Raw genomic sequence first — 12,044 nt, 5'->3', positions numbered from 1 at the left:
TGAACGAACGCATTTTGCATTGTAATGATGCTGAGTGTTCAGAGTCTTTGAATTACTTTAAACCATCGGACTAATTGCATCATCCCGCGTTTCTAACGGCGGGTTGTGCTTGCAGGGAACATGAATTAGAGGATTGGGGTTACAGTGTTGTAGCTCTATCTTCTACTTGCACTTCCTTTGAATGCGGCTTCCCTGCTGGGTGTCTGGAATCAGCACCATTTGTTTGCATTTTGCACTGAAAAGCAGAATTTGTGCAGGTCTGAAATTTATAGAACAAATGGATTTTATTCTGAAGCAATCTCAGTAGGTTGCAAAGACAGTTATGAGACAACTGCAGCAAAAATCATATTTAAGATTTCCCTTCATAACAACTAAAACACATTGATTAAATAATAAAAAACAGTTCTGAAATCCAAGTCATTAAACCCTGTGAATTAAATTCCATTTTATATGAACTGAGGAGAAGATTTACTTTTTCTCATGAATGGAAAATATTTGCTGATGGGGTCTTTGAAGTGTTGGTGCTTGAAGCAAGACAAAGAAGGGTTGACCTGCTAGACACTTAAGAGCACCTTCCCAGGGAAGAATCACCTGAATCACCTGAAACACCTAGCAGGAAGTAGTTGAAAGGGTGATTGCTCTTTATAACGCCAAGTGGATCTGGCTGCAAACATGACAGACCTGAGGAAAGGTGCCGATATAATTCTATCCAGCAGATACCTATATTAAGTATCTAACCCAAGTATGCACACCACAAAACCGGTTACTCTTTTACTGCTCAACCCTTCAAAGCTGTCATTCAACCTCGCATCCTTTGAATGTTTAGCACAGTGGGCATAACTTGGGTATAATTGCATCCCAGTATCCTGAAATGAAAGCCTCTCCTCTCTATTCACTCTAATGGCTCTTTGTGAACTGAGTTTGGACAGCCTCATCACAGTTCATGGCCATACAGCAGCACACACATATAGGATACAAGTTACATTTGGAACTGTTGTACTGAAATCTTAACGGTGTTTAACACAACAAATTATGCAGCACACCATTGCACCATGTTCAGTTACTGACATGGGAAAGACTTCATGACAGCTACATGGATGCCATCAATGATGGTTCCTGCAGTTTCTGAAATGCAGCAGTGTGATCAACTGTGTCATACTACTATTTCTATTTGGTGGGAAAGGAGCTGTAAGTACTGACCCTGCCAAACAATGCACCAGTCACATGTTTGATACATCTGTAGCTATCTTGAAAGGAGGCAGAGGCATGACAGTTGAGGGAGACTGTTGGCTGCCACTGGCAATGTCGTCCTTACAGTGAAATTTGGCTTCAGATCTCTTTACAGCAGATGGCACAGTTCTGCTACAGTCTATGTGCTGAACTGCGCATGCAGTTCCCCTCAGTCATTGACAGGGAGATGTGCCATGGCCTGCAGCTATGGTTGGTGGCATACCAGCATGTGTGGGAAGTCCACTTCTAGTCTCAACTCATCTCCATAGCATATCTTCTTGCCATGGAGAGAGTGCAGCGAAGATTCACCAGACTGATACCTGGGATGGCAGGAATGACGTATGAGGAGAGATTGGGTCGATTAGGCTTATATTCGCTAGAGTTTAGAAGAATGAGAGGGGATTTCATTGAAACATAAAATTCTAACAGGACTAGACAGACTAGATGCAGGAAGGATGTTCCCGATGGCAGGGGAGTCCAGAACCAGGGGTCACAGTCTAAGGGTAAGGGGTAAGCCATTTAGGACTGAGATGAGGAGGAATTTCTTCACCCAGAGAGTGGTGAACCTGTGGAATTCTCTGCCACACAGGGCAGTTGTGGCCAATTCATTAAATATATCCAAGAAGGAGTTAGATATATTTCTTGAGGCTAAAGGGATCAAAGGATATGGGGAGAAAGCAGGGACAGGGTGCTGAATTTGGATGATCAGCCATGATCTCATTAAATGGCGGAGCGGGCTCGAGGGGCCGAATGGCCTGCTCCTGCTTCTATCTTCTATGTGTCTATGTTTCTATCTTCCTTGATCTCCTTTGCTTTCAAGTACGAAAATCCATGATGGGGCGGATGGATGGCAAACCCCATATTCACAAAAAAATAGCCATTTAAAATCTTTAAGGGGCCCCTTCACCCACACGATAATGCCGCTGGTCTTTAATGGTATTATACAATTTAAACATTCACATGTGAGGTATGTGTTATGCCTTCGACTGAAAAACTGTAGTGAAAAGGATGGTGAATTCAGCAAAGGTGGTTTATTCCAATTCAACTGGTTTGTGGTGGAATAAAGAATATTTTGATTCCTCCTTAGTACCCATGGTTGATTGGTGAGCAATGGTTACTTTAAGCAAAGCCACTATCACATGACTTGTTACCAGAGAAAACAGATGTATTGTTCAGAAGACAACAGCTGAATGTAGCCTGATGTCCAATGGATTCAGTGACGCACATCTTAATTCACAGAAAAACCACAGGCACGTTAAATGACTTTGAGAGGTTATGCTCTTACTTGGCACTTGTTTTGAGAATTTGTTTTCTTACAGGGAACTAAAAATAGGAATGGCCATTCTATTTTTATATTTAATTAGAAACATGTGTGAAGAAAGTTGTGTGTTCATAAATGTATTTATTTATTTTTCTAGCCTGCCAAGAGCAACATTGAATTTATACATGGGGTGCTACAGTATGATGGAATCACAATATATTGTGCCATTATGGGATACAGATTCTTTTCCTTAATCCCTCACTTCTGGAATTTCCAGGCTTGTGCCAGAGCAGTGCTGAGAAAGGCTTGGAAACTCCCGAACTGTCTGAAGTCTCAAATGGGGATGGTACATAGGTGGGAAATAGTAGGAAGGCAAAGAGGAATAATTGTTAAGATATAATCACTTTGACTTGGTGACAAAATAATGAAATACTCCTCTTGTTTTTCAATGAAACCTCCATTTCCCACATTCTAGTTATCCATGTTCTTGGTTACACATCAGATTTTTCATGACAAAATCTTGTAAAATGAGATGCCATCATAGTACAGCCTGCTATTGTTTATTTTTAGATTTGTATCCTCTCCTTTCCTTTCCTCCTTTCCCAGCTGCCGAGGCCCTAAGCTTTGGAATTCCCTCCCCAAAACCTCTCCGCCTCGCTATCTCCCTCTCCTCCTTTAAGACACTCCTAAAAAACTACCTCTTTCCTGTCCAAATATGTCCTTATGTGGCTCGGTGTGAAATTTTGTTTGATAATGCTCATGTGAAGCACCTTGTGACGTATTACTATGCTAAAGGTGCTATATAAATGCAAGCTGTTGCTGTTTTCTTGGTGAACAAAACTACATAATGTTTCTTTTGTGATTTGTATTGTACTTGTCTTCATTCCTGTGCATTCCTGCACCATATATGAAAGAATAACATTTGGGGACTCTCAATTACCAGCCAATTTTTATCATCTGTTAGGGGATCCCCTCCACTATGGCATCATAAAGTCAATCTAGTGCTCCCGGCACAGCGTTTTACAGGCCAAGCGGGTTAAAGATGAACACTTACCCCACTTGGTTCTTTTTTCCTCTCTTTTACCTTGTTTAACTTTCTTTATTCTTACTCCTTATTTTCGCCCATACTAATGTAAGCATTTTTCATTCAAAAACAATTTCTGAATTTAACATTGAAACGTCGACTGAAAAAGAGTTGATATTATTTAATAAACCTGACCTCACACTAGCCTAGTACGTGCATTGGATATGTCACAGGTGGAATTCAAGTCATATTCGAGTCAGGAGGCAGAAGAAAACAGCGGATAAACAGCAAAAGCAACTTGCATGTGCTAAACATATAACACTTGGATCAGCGTTGAGCATTTAGGGCATTGGATTCAGTTTCAGATAGGTGGAGAGAATCTTTTCAGCAATTCTGATTGATTTTGATAAGAAACTCTTGTCTTTGATACTGAAGTCAAATTCCAAATGCTTGTGGCTCATTCGTGGCATAGAATGTGTACAGCGGTCTTCTGAGTTTCAGCGATAACTATCCATTTCATGCAACCCCTTTCACCCAACCACATGCTTGTAATGTCAATGTAACATTTCAAGTCTATCAGCCTAAAGACTTAAGCTTTCCCTGGTAAATAAAGAGGGCAGTTTCAATCTGTGTGGTCTTGTATATTGGATTCTGGAGTACTGTGTTGTTTGAGCTTTTATACTGGTGCTATCATAACATTACTCCATCACGGAATCATTTATTTTGTATATCTTAGTGGAGGCTGAGCAGATAAATCAAGTGTGATGCAGTTGCTCTATACCATGATTTTAGGCTCAACTTACATTGCTACAGAAATATATTTGGCAGGATAATCATAGGAGAGTACAGAATCAGCTTATTACAGTTACTAATATGGTAGCGCTCTCAAATCATTACTGAAACTGGATCAATGTAAACTGGTTCATTTTGGATCTGTTCGGATTGTTTAGAATTCAACGTTGCTCTGATATTTTTGGATTTGGCTAGAGCATGTGGTGAAAGAAGGCAAGCATAACTGAGTGGTGCAATTGCCTTTCAAATCTGGGACTTGGGTTCAAATGCACCTCAGTCTGCTGGGGTAAGTGTCTGCTCTATCTGCTGGTTGAAAAAACCCTATGTGAAATGATTTGGTCTGTCCAAATCCTGGTCTTGGTGGGCTCTGTGGTAGCATTCTCGCCTCTGAGTCAGACGGTTGTGGGTTCATAATCCCACTCTGGGGACTTGAGCATAAAATCTAGGTTGATACACCAATGCAGTAATGAGGGAATTCTGCACTGTTGGAGGTGCTGTCCTTCAGATAAAATGTTAAGCTGAGGCCCCATCTGCCCTCTCAAGTGGACTTTAAAGATCCCATGGCACTATTTAGAAGAAAAGTAGGGGAGGCCAATATTTATCGCTCAACCAACAGCTAAAAGACAGATTATCTAGTCAGTATCACATTGCTGTTGTGGAAGCTTGCTGTGTGCAAATTGGCTGTTGCGTTTCCTACATTACAACAGTGAAGTGCTATGGGGCAATCTGGGATCGTGAAACGTGCTATATAAATGCAAGTCTTTCTTTTCTTTTTCTTTCATGAGTCTACTGTACCAAATTGCCCTTAATTTAACACTAACCTATTCCACTCTCCAGCATTCACATTCTACACCTTGATGAGTGCCAGATTGAGAAAAAAAACCTTCAGCTATACTGCAAAAAAATAAATTCTTGACTCTGACTGTCCTTGTAGGAGAAATGCCTGAAGAATTGCCTTAAATGTGTCCTCAAAATGGAGTGAGCAGTCAAAATGCTAGGAAAGGAAAGGGCCAATGCTAATTTAAGCATGAAGATTTATAAAAACAAAATATTCCTTACCAGATATAGAAAACAAGCCATCATGTCCATAGGTTGTGCTTGTTAAGGGGAGCATAAAGGTATCTAGAAACTGTGCATGACCCTTTTGTAAGAAAAGATCTGAAACTATGGGGTAAACAAGTGACCAGGCATGTCTAGGTGCTGGTGTTTCATCGACTTGGAGGTCATCAAGGCTACCAACAGGGCTGTGTGAGCTGACTGACACCAGAAGAGCCGAAATCTTTTAACACGCGTCCCTCAGATTGATCTGTAGAATTGGGGAGGTCTCTTCGGAAATTAAAGACATACAAGATGATTTTTTTGACAATGAAGTCTCAGTCATCAGTTCTTAGTTTAGTTCTAGTTCTGTCGCAGTCTTTGTAGTAGAAGGTGTAGGAGTTCTTTGTCTACTGTATTATAGAAAGCATAAAATTGAAAAGTCCATCCTTGAGAGAGAGCGAGAGAGAGAGTGAGAGCGAGAGCGAGAGCGAAAGGTTACAAAAGTTAAGATTGTACAGTGATACTAGCCAGATACAAGTGTGTCATTTACGTGTACCAGCTACCTTGAGGTCAAGGGAGGCAAGATTTAAGCCAGCTAGTCCAGATGCAGCTGGTGGTGCGGAAGGTGAATTTATCCAGGAGCAGAGGATCCAGGAGAAACAGATAGATACTCTACAACAACAACTACTTGCATTTATATAGCATCTTTAACGTGCAGACAATGGTTCATCACTCTGATGTTTCAGAAGGCTAACTTCATCCTCCCAGAGGAAAGCAAGGCAACCAGTTCATCCACACTGGCTCATAAGGACGAGGTTGTACAGTTCTGGAAACATTACTAACTACAAGCATATAGAGGGAAAGATTTGGTTGCTTTGTGCCCCATTAGCACTCCGAGGGGGCGCTAATGGGGCACAAAGTACCTAGTGCCCGGGCGCGGTGCCGCTAACGCCTCCCGCAAAATTCAGCAGGAGGTTAGCGGCGGCAGTAGCCAGTAGCACCCCGCGGCGCTGCACCGCCGGTGATGATGTCATCACCGTGCGCAGTGCCCCGGCCGCAAACGTGGCTCGCGCCCCCATACTTACCGCCAGAGACTAGGTCCGACAGGGTCAGGGGGGTGTATTTGCGGCCAGGGCAGCATAAATCAAAGGGCAGGTGTCAGGCGGCCTTTTTTTTTAGGGCTGTCTGCCAGCACCTGCCCCCTCTTGCCTCCTCTTCTGGGGTGCTGGCCTCGATCGGGCAGCCTGGCACTCCTCTTTGAGTGCTGGGCAGTTTTGCCAGCACTCCACTCCCCAGTGGTCCAGCAGGGCCCCAGCGCATGCTGCGCTAGGTCCCTCCCCTTTAATCAGGGGTGGGAGGCCTGCAGTACCACGGCGCTATGTCTTGATGCGCGTGGCGCTGCTGCACCGGCGCAATATTGAATGGGAGCACCCCAAGACGGCGGGGGAGCGCTTCCAGGAGTGCCCCGCCTCCTGCTTGGGGCACTACCATTCAATTTCGGGCGCGGTGGCACTAACTTTTTCAGGGTGCTAAAAGTAGCGCCCCGTCGAAGTTATCGCCCCAAAGGGGCGCGAGCCAATTTTTGCCCCATAGACTTTAATCTATTCAATAGACTGGTTATCTAATGTCAACTTTCAGCTATCTAAGGAGGCTAATACTAAATTAATCTCACAAATTTATTTCAAACTCTGGCACTGATCTCAACTGTAAAGTTATTATGAGCAAACAGTTAATGCTGAGTTATTGTGACATAACTGAACTGCCTTTGTAATCTCTTTTGTTTCAAAAATGAATCATATCTACTAATTATTTGCATACTCAATGTTTAAATTTAATTACTGCTAATGATGATTCTAGGGTTAATTGTTAGTTTATGACTGTGGTCTGACTTCTTTTTTGATAATTGGCAAGAAAAGGATAATCTATTCACTCAGTAGCTTGTGCGGATCCTGATGGGAGCTTTGCAGTGTAAATGCTAATATAATCTGAACATATCAATGTAGGACAGCTCAGCAAGCCTATGTCATTGAGTCCTAGGCATAGACTGGGTGGAAAACCCCAGACGGTTTCTTGACGAGCAGTTATGGTGAAGGCATTAGTGATTCAATCAACGCCCTTGATGAATACTCATTTCAGGGTATCGATTCCAGTATTCTTACACCTTACACATCCTCATGCATAGTTAAAGTCAATGGCACAGAATGAGGCCATTCGGCTCATTGAGTCCATGCCCGCTCACTGCAGAGCAATCCAGTCAGTCCCACTTCCCTGCTCTATCCCCACAGCCCTGCAAGTTTATATCCCTCAAGTGCCCATCCAGTCTCCCCTTGAAAACATTGATTGTCTGACACAGTTAGCTGATAGGGAACCAAAACCATATTTTAGGCTAAACAGTGCCATTCCATTTTTGCTATATAATGCATGACATATTGGACCTATTTTATGCTGTTCCTGTGTTTGGAATTCAAGGAGCTGTGAACACATGCACTTCATACATAAACCTGTCCACTGTGGAATGTATTTGATTCTGTTTAAAACTGGGAACCTGTTTTTCATCACCTCACATCTACAAGAATAATACAGTACACAGTAATTTGGGTGCTCACTATTCTAAAGGAAAGACTGAGAAGGTCACAATAAATGTATCATAAAATATAACAATCTTAGCTTAGGTTTGATGCAAACTGCTCATTAAACCTGAAAGGATTGTACTGAATAAGTAAAGCTGGTCATGCATAGCATGAAAAGGTCTTAAAATTGTGTAACAATGTTAACACATTGAAGTGGTTTTAAACTCCTCTTGGGAGTTGATAAAAGTACGCTCAATTCTTGGGATAGTCTGCATTGAAACCGTGCATGGTGATTAATAGTGTATTTTGATAGTATTGCACACTTCTCTATCCATATTGACAATGATCCAAAATATCCATCCATACAAAGGCCTGGTGCATCCATCATACTTGAGGTATCACATTTTAGACATCATTCTTTGTTAAACTTTTGATACTTTAGTGTAAGAAAGGCAGTAATTTCATGCTGGTTTCTGCTGACCTGCAGCCAGAAGTTTACAAGCATCTACCAATCTGTGAACTTCCCTCACCAACAGTAATTAACCTGCAATTGACCTAGGCATTTGCCTCTTTACAAATATATTTTGTGACATTAAAGGAACAGGCGAAATTATTGCGCATTTCATGATATAAATTTCCTGATATTATAAAACAGCATTATTATCCAACTTACTGAGAGCAATGCCACATGACATTCATTATTTTATTGAAACAAATTGAAGTGTTGAATTTCTGTCCTGATTAAGGCAAGGGAAATTAATGCTCAGAAATGGAACGTCCAGTATCAGCATTAAGCACCCCCAGGTTAAGTATAGCAGTTAGATGCATAGTAAAGCTCCCTCAACTTTGTTAATCTCAGAGGAACATTTCCTACTGCAAAAGTATGACATTTTCCAATAATCCAACAAATCATCCTGCAGCCTCGCTGAGTGAGATTGCAATTTTAATGCCAATTAGTTCAGTATTGCATTGTGGGCCTATAACCAGCAGGTACCACCAGAGATGAGACTGTCCAAACCCATTCCAGAATGAACCATTAGAATCAATAGAGAGGCAAGGCATGTAATGTATGTACCTTTAAGGGGGAGAACTACTTTTTACAGCTCCTGTATCCTGTAGTACCGGCAGTGACCACACCTGTATATAAACCCTGAGTAGTGATCTGTACAGTCAGTTGCAGTTTGAACCCTCATTCAGTAAACACCTGTTGATCATTCCCTGCAGTCTTTGTCTGATTATTGAAGGACACAACATTAAGATACACGGATATAACATTGGCGACGACGCAGATTCGAACCTACCTGCAACTCTGCATCACCTCCCAGGGATTCGCTTCTGGAGAACAGTGGAAGGAGGTCGAGTCCAGAAGCACGGACATCGACCACAGGCAACCGCCCAGTCATCCAGTGGAGATTTGAGCATCGCAGGGGAGGCTGTCGAGAGCCAGGCTTGGCTTTCCAGTCACGGTGGTCCAGCGAAACGGGCTGGCAACAGGTACTGCGCAGACCCTTCCCGGACAGCGGCGGCTAGAGCCAACCGAGCGGCACAGAAAAAGGCCGAGCAGTGTCGACGGGGGAGAGAGAGAGAGGGCAGAGCGCACAGGGCGAAGCCGGTGTTCAGGACCGAGCGGCGTCAACGGGGAGAGAGACGAGAGATAGCAGAGCGCAGCCGGTGTTCAAGGGCCGAGCAGCGTCAATGGGGGAGAGAGGCGCGCAGGAAAACACGAGGCGCTGCCATTGCCACGAGGACCGCAGAGAGTGGCATTGGCAGCAGCGCAGGAGCAGCGTACGAAACCCACAGGGCATCGCCATTTGCCACGAGGACCACCGAGAGCGGCGTTGGCAGCAGCGCGGCAGACGCCATTTTAAGCCGCAGCGGGGAAGAAAGGAAAGCGTGGGAGATGCCATTATAAGCCGCAGCGGGGAAGAAAGGAAAGTGCGGGAGATGCCATTTTAAGCCAGTCTAACCACACCCAAAAATGCCGACGAGTGGCAGTATCACAGCGTTTGACAATGAAGTCAAGATTGGACGACATATGTCGAACGCATAGAAGTATACTGCAAGGCGAATGAAGTGCCAGATGACAAGAAAGCGCTGGTATTGTTGAATTCAATGGGTGCAAAAACTTAATGCTTACTACGAAACCTAGTAACCCCAGAGAAGCCAGTAGAAAAGGATTTTGAAAACATAGTGGCCTAGAAATTCGGTTGTGGGTTCGCCAGGGCTTTAGCGCCGGAAATTTAGCGCCGGCGCTAAGTCCCCCTGCGCGCGCCAAAAATTCAGTAGCGCCGCGCCCAAATGGCTGCCGGCGCTACTAGAGGGTGTCAGCGCCTCGAAATGGGCGCTGAGTGCCGCATTGCGGCGCAATTCCGGCGCTGCGGCACCCGATGCGGTGCGGCAGGCTGGGGAAGTGCAGGCCTCCTCCTTCAGTTAAGGAGGAGCTGCCTGCACCCGCCCGCTGGCCGTTCAAATGTTCAGAAAAATGAGCCCGGCACCTCGGACAAGTGCCGGGCTTGCAGGCCAGACGCATCTGTTCCGCGGGGGGGGGGTGGAGGAGTCCGGGGAGGGAGGTGCGGGCAGGCGGCCGGCGGGAAAGCGGCCGGCTGCCGCGCGACCTTAATGCGCCGGCGCTAACTCCTGCAAGACTCGGTTGCCAAAGTCTTAGTTGCGGCTGCCACGGGCAAGGCGGCCGCAACTCAATTTCGGTGCTGGGGCCCGTCACCACGGCAACCGGGACGCTGCGCACACCGATGACGTCTTCGGAGCTGGCGCAGCGCAACCGGTGTAACGCCGACGGAAGGGCCCCACTGAATTTGCCAACTGGCCATAACTCCGGCGCTAGGCCCTCCAGCGCCCCAAATGGGGCGCTAAGCCTAGTGAATTTCTAGGCCAGTGTCAATCCTACAGGACCACTTAAACCCCACACCGCTGCTGATAGCAGAAAGATTTAAGTTTCAGAAAAGATGAAAGTAATGCTGAGTATTTAACGGAACTGCGCAAGCTATCGAAACACTGCCAGTTTGGAACGGGACTAGCAGATACTTTAAGGGACAAGTTTGTGTGTGGGCTTCAAAGTGAAGGAACCCAGAAACGGCTTCTATCAGAAAAGGATCTTACGCTGGACAAGGCTTTCAGCATTGCAGTATCACATGAAGCAGCAGCATGGGGCACTGTAGAGATACAACGGAGACCGCAAGAATATGGCACAAATGAAATGTCATACGGAACAGTGAAGTGCTATCGCTGCTGCAGAACAACACACGACCATAATGATTGCTGGTTCAAGGACAAAGTGTGCAGACAGTGTGGAAAAGTAGGACACATAGCAAGAGTCTGCAGGTCGGGAAAGAAAACCAGCTGCAAGAAATCTCCACAGGAGAAGTACAAGAAGGTACATAAGGTGACGGAGAGTAGTTCAGATGAACAGAAGAGTGATACAGACTCTGGAAGCAAGGAGCTGGGTTGTCTGAAACTACATAATGTGATCAAAACGGAGGATCTCCAAACTATCTGGGTCACGCTCAAGATAGCAGGAGTCCAAGTGAAAATGGAATTGGACACAGGATCAGCCCTAACAGTCATAAACCGAAGGGACTACAAGCGGCTATTCTCGCATATACCCTTGAGAGATACAAAGATTGTCTTGAAGACGTACACGGGGCAAAAAGTCTACCCCAAAGGAAAAATAAGGGTGAACATTATATATAACGGCAAGGAAACACCAAAAATGGACCTATATGTATTGCCAGATGGAGGACCACCACTACTAGGACGTGAATGGATCCGGAAGATACAGCTAGATTGGCATTCCATACAAGCACTGACTGTAGATGCCAAAAAGGATGACGACGTCACACCTGGACGACTGTCAAAAATGCTAACTGACGCACAAGAAGTGTTCCAGCAGGGACTCGGAACACTAAAAGGCATAACAGTGATGATCAAAATAGAGGAAAATGCAAGCCCAAAGTTTTTTAAGGCCAGACCGGTACCTTATGCGATCCGCCCAGCCGTCGAAGCAGAGCTGGAAGGTTTGGAACGTTCAGGAGTACTGTCCAAAGTGGACTGGAGCGAGTGGGCTACACCCATCGTTTCTGTAATGAAGAGGTCATTGAGTAATACGCCTGGG

The 12,044-nt window shown here is 44.8% G+C and overlaps 1 protein-coding gene across 1 annotated transcript in view; it reads right to left on the bottom strand.

Moving 5' to 3' along the window:
- kdrl (kinase insert domain receptor like) overlaps positions 1-12,044 on the bottom strand; it is a 259,302-nt gene that overhangs the window by 176,222 nt on the left and 71,036 nt on the right. The gene's annotated exons all lie outside the window — the stretch shown is intronic.

Source organism: Somniosus microcephalus, chromosome 1, assembly GCF_052327205.1.
Source record: "Somniosus microcephalus isolate GS21.2 chromosome 1, FLI_Smic_1.0, whole genome shotgun sequence".
NCBI classification, from domain to species: Eukaryota; Metazoa; Chordata; class Chondrichthyes; order Squaliformes; family Somniosidae; genus Somniosus; species Somniosus microcephalus.
Note: the sequence above shows the minus strand (reverse complement) of the source record. Positions and strands in the feature narration are given on the sequence as shown.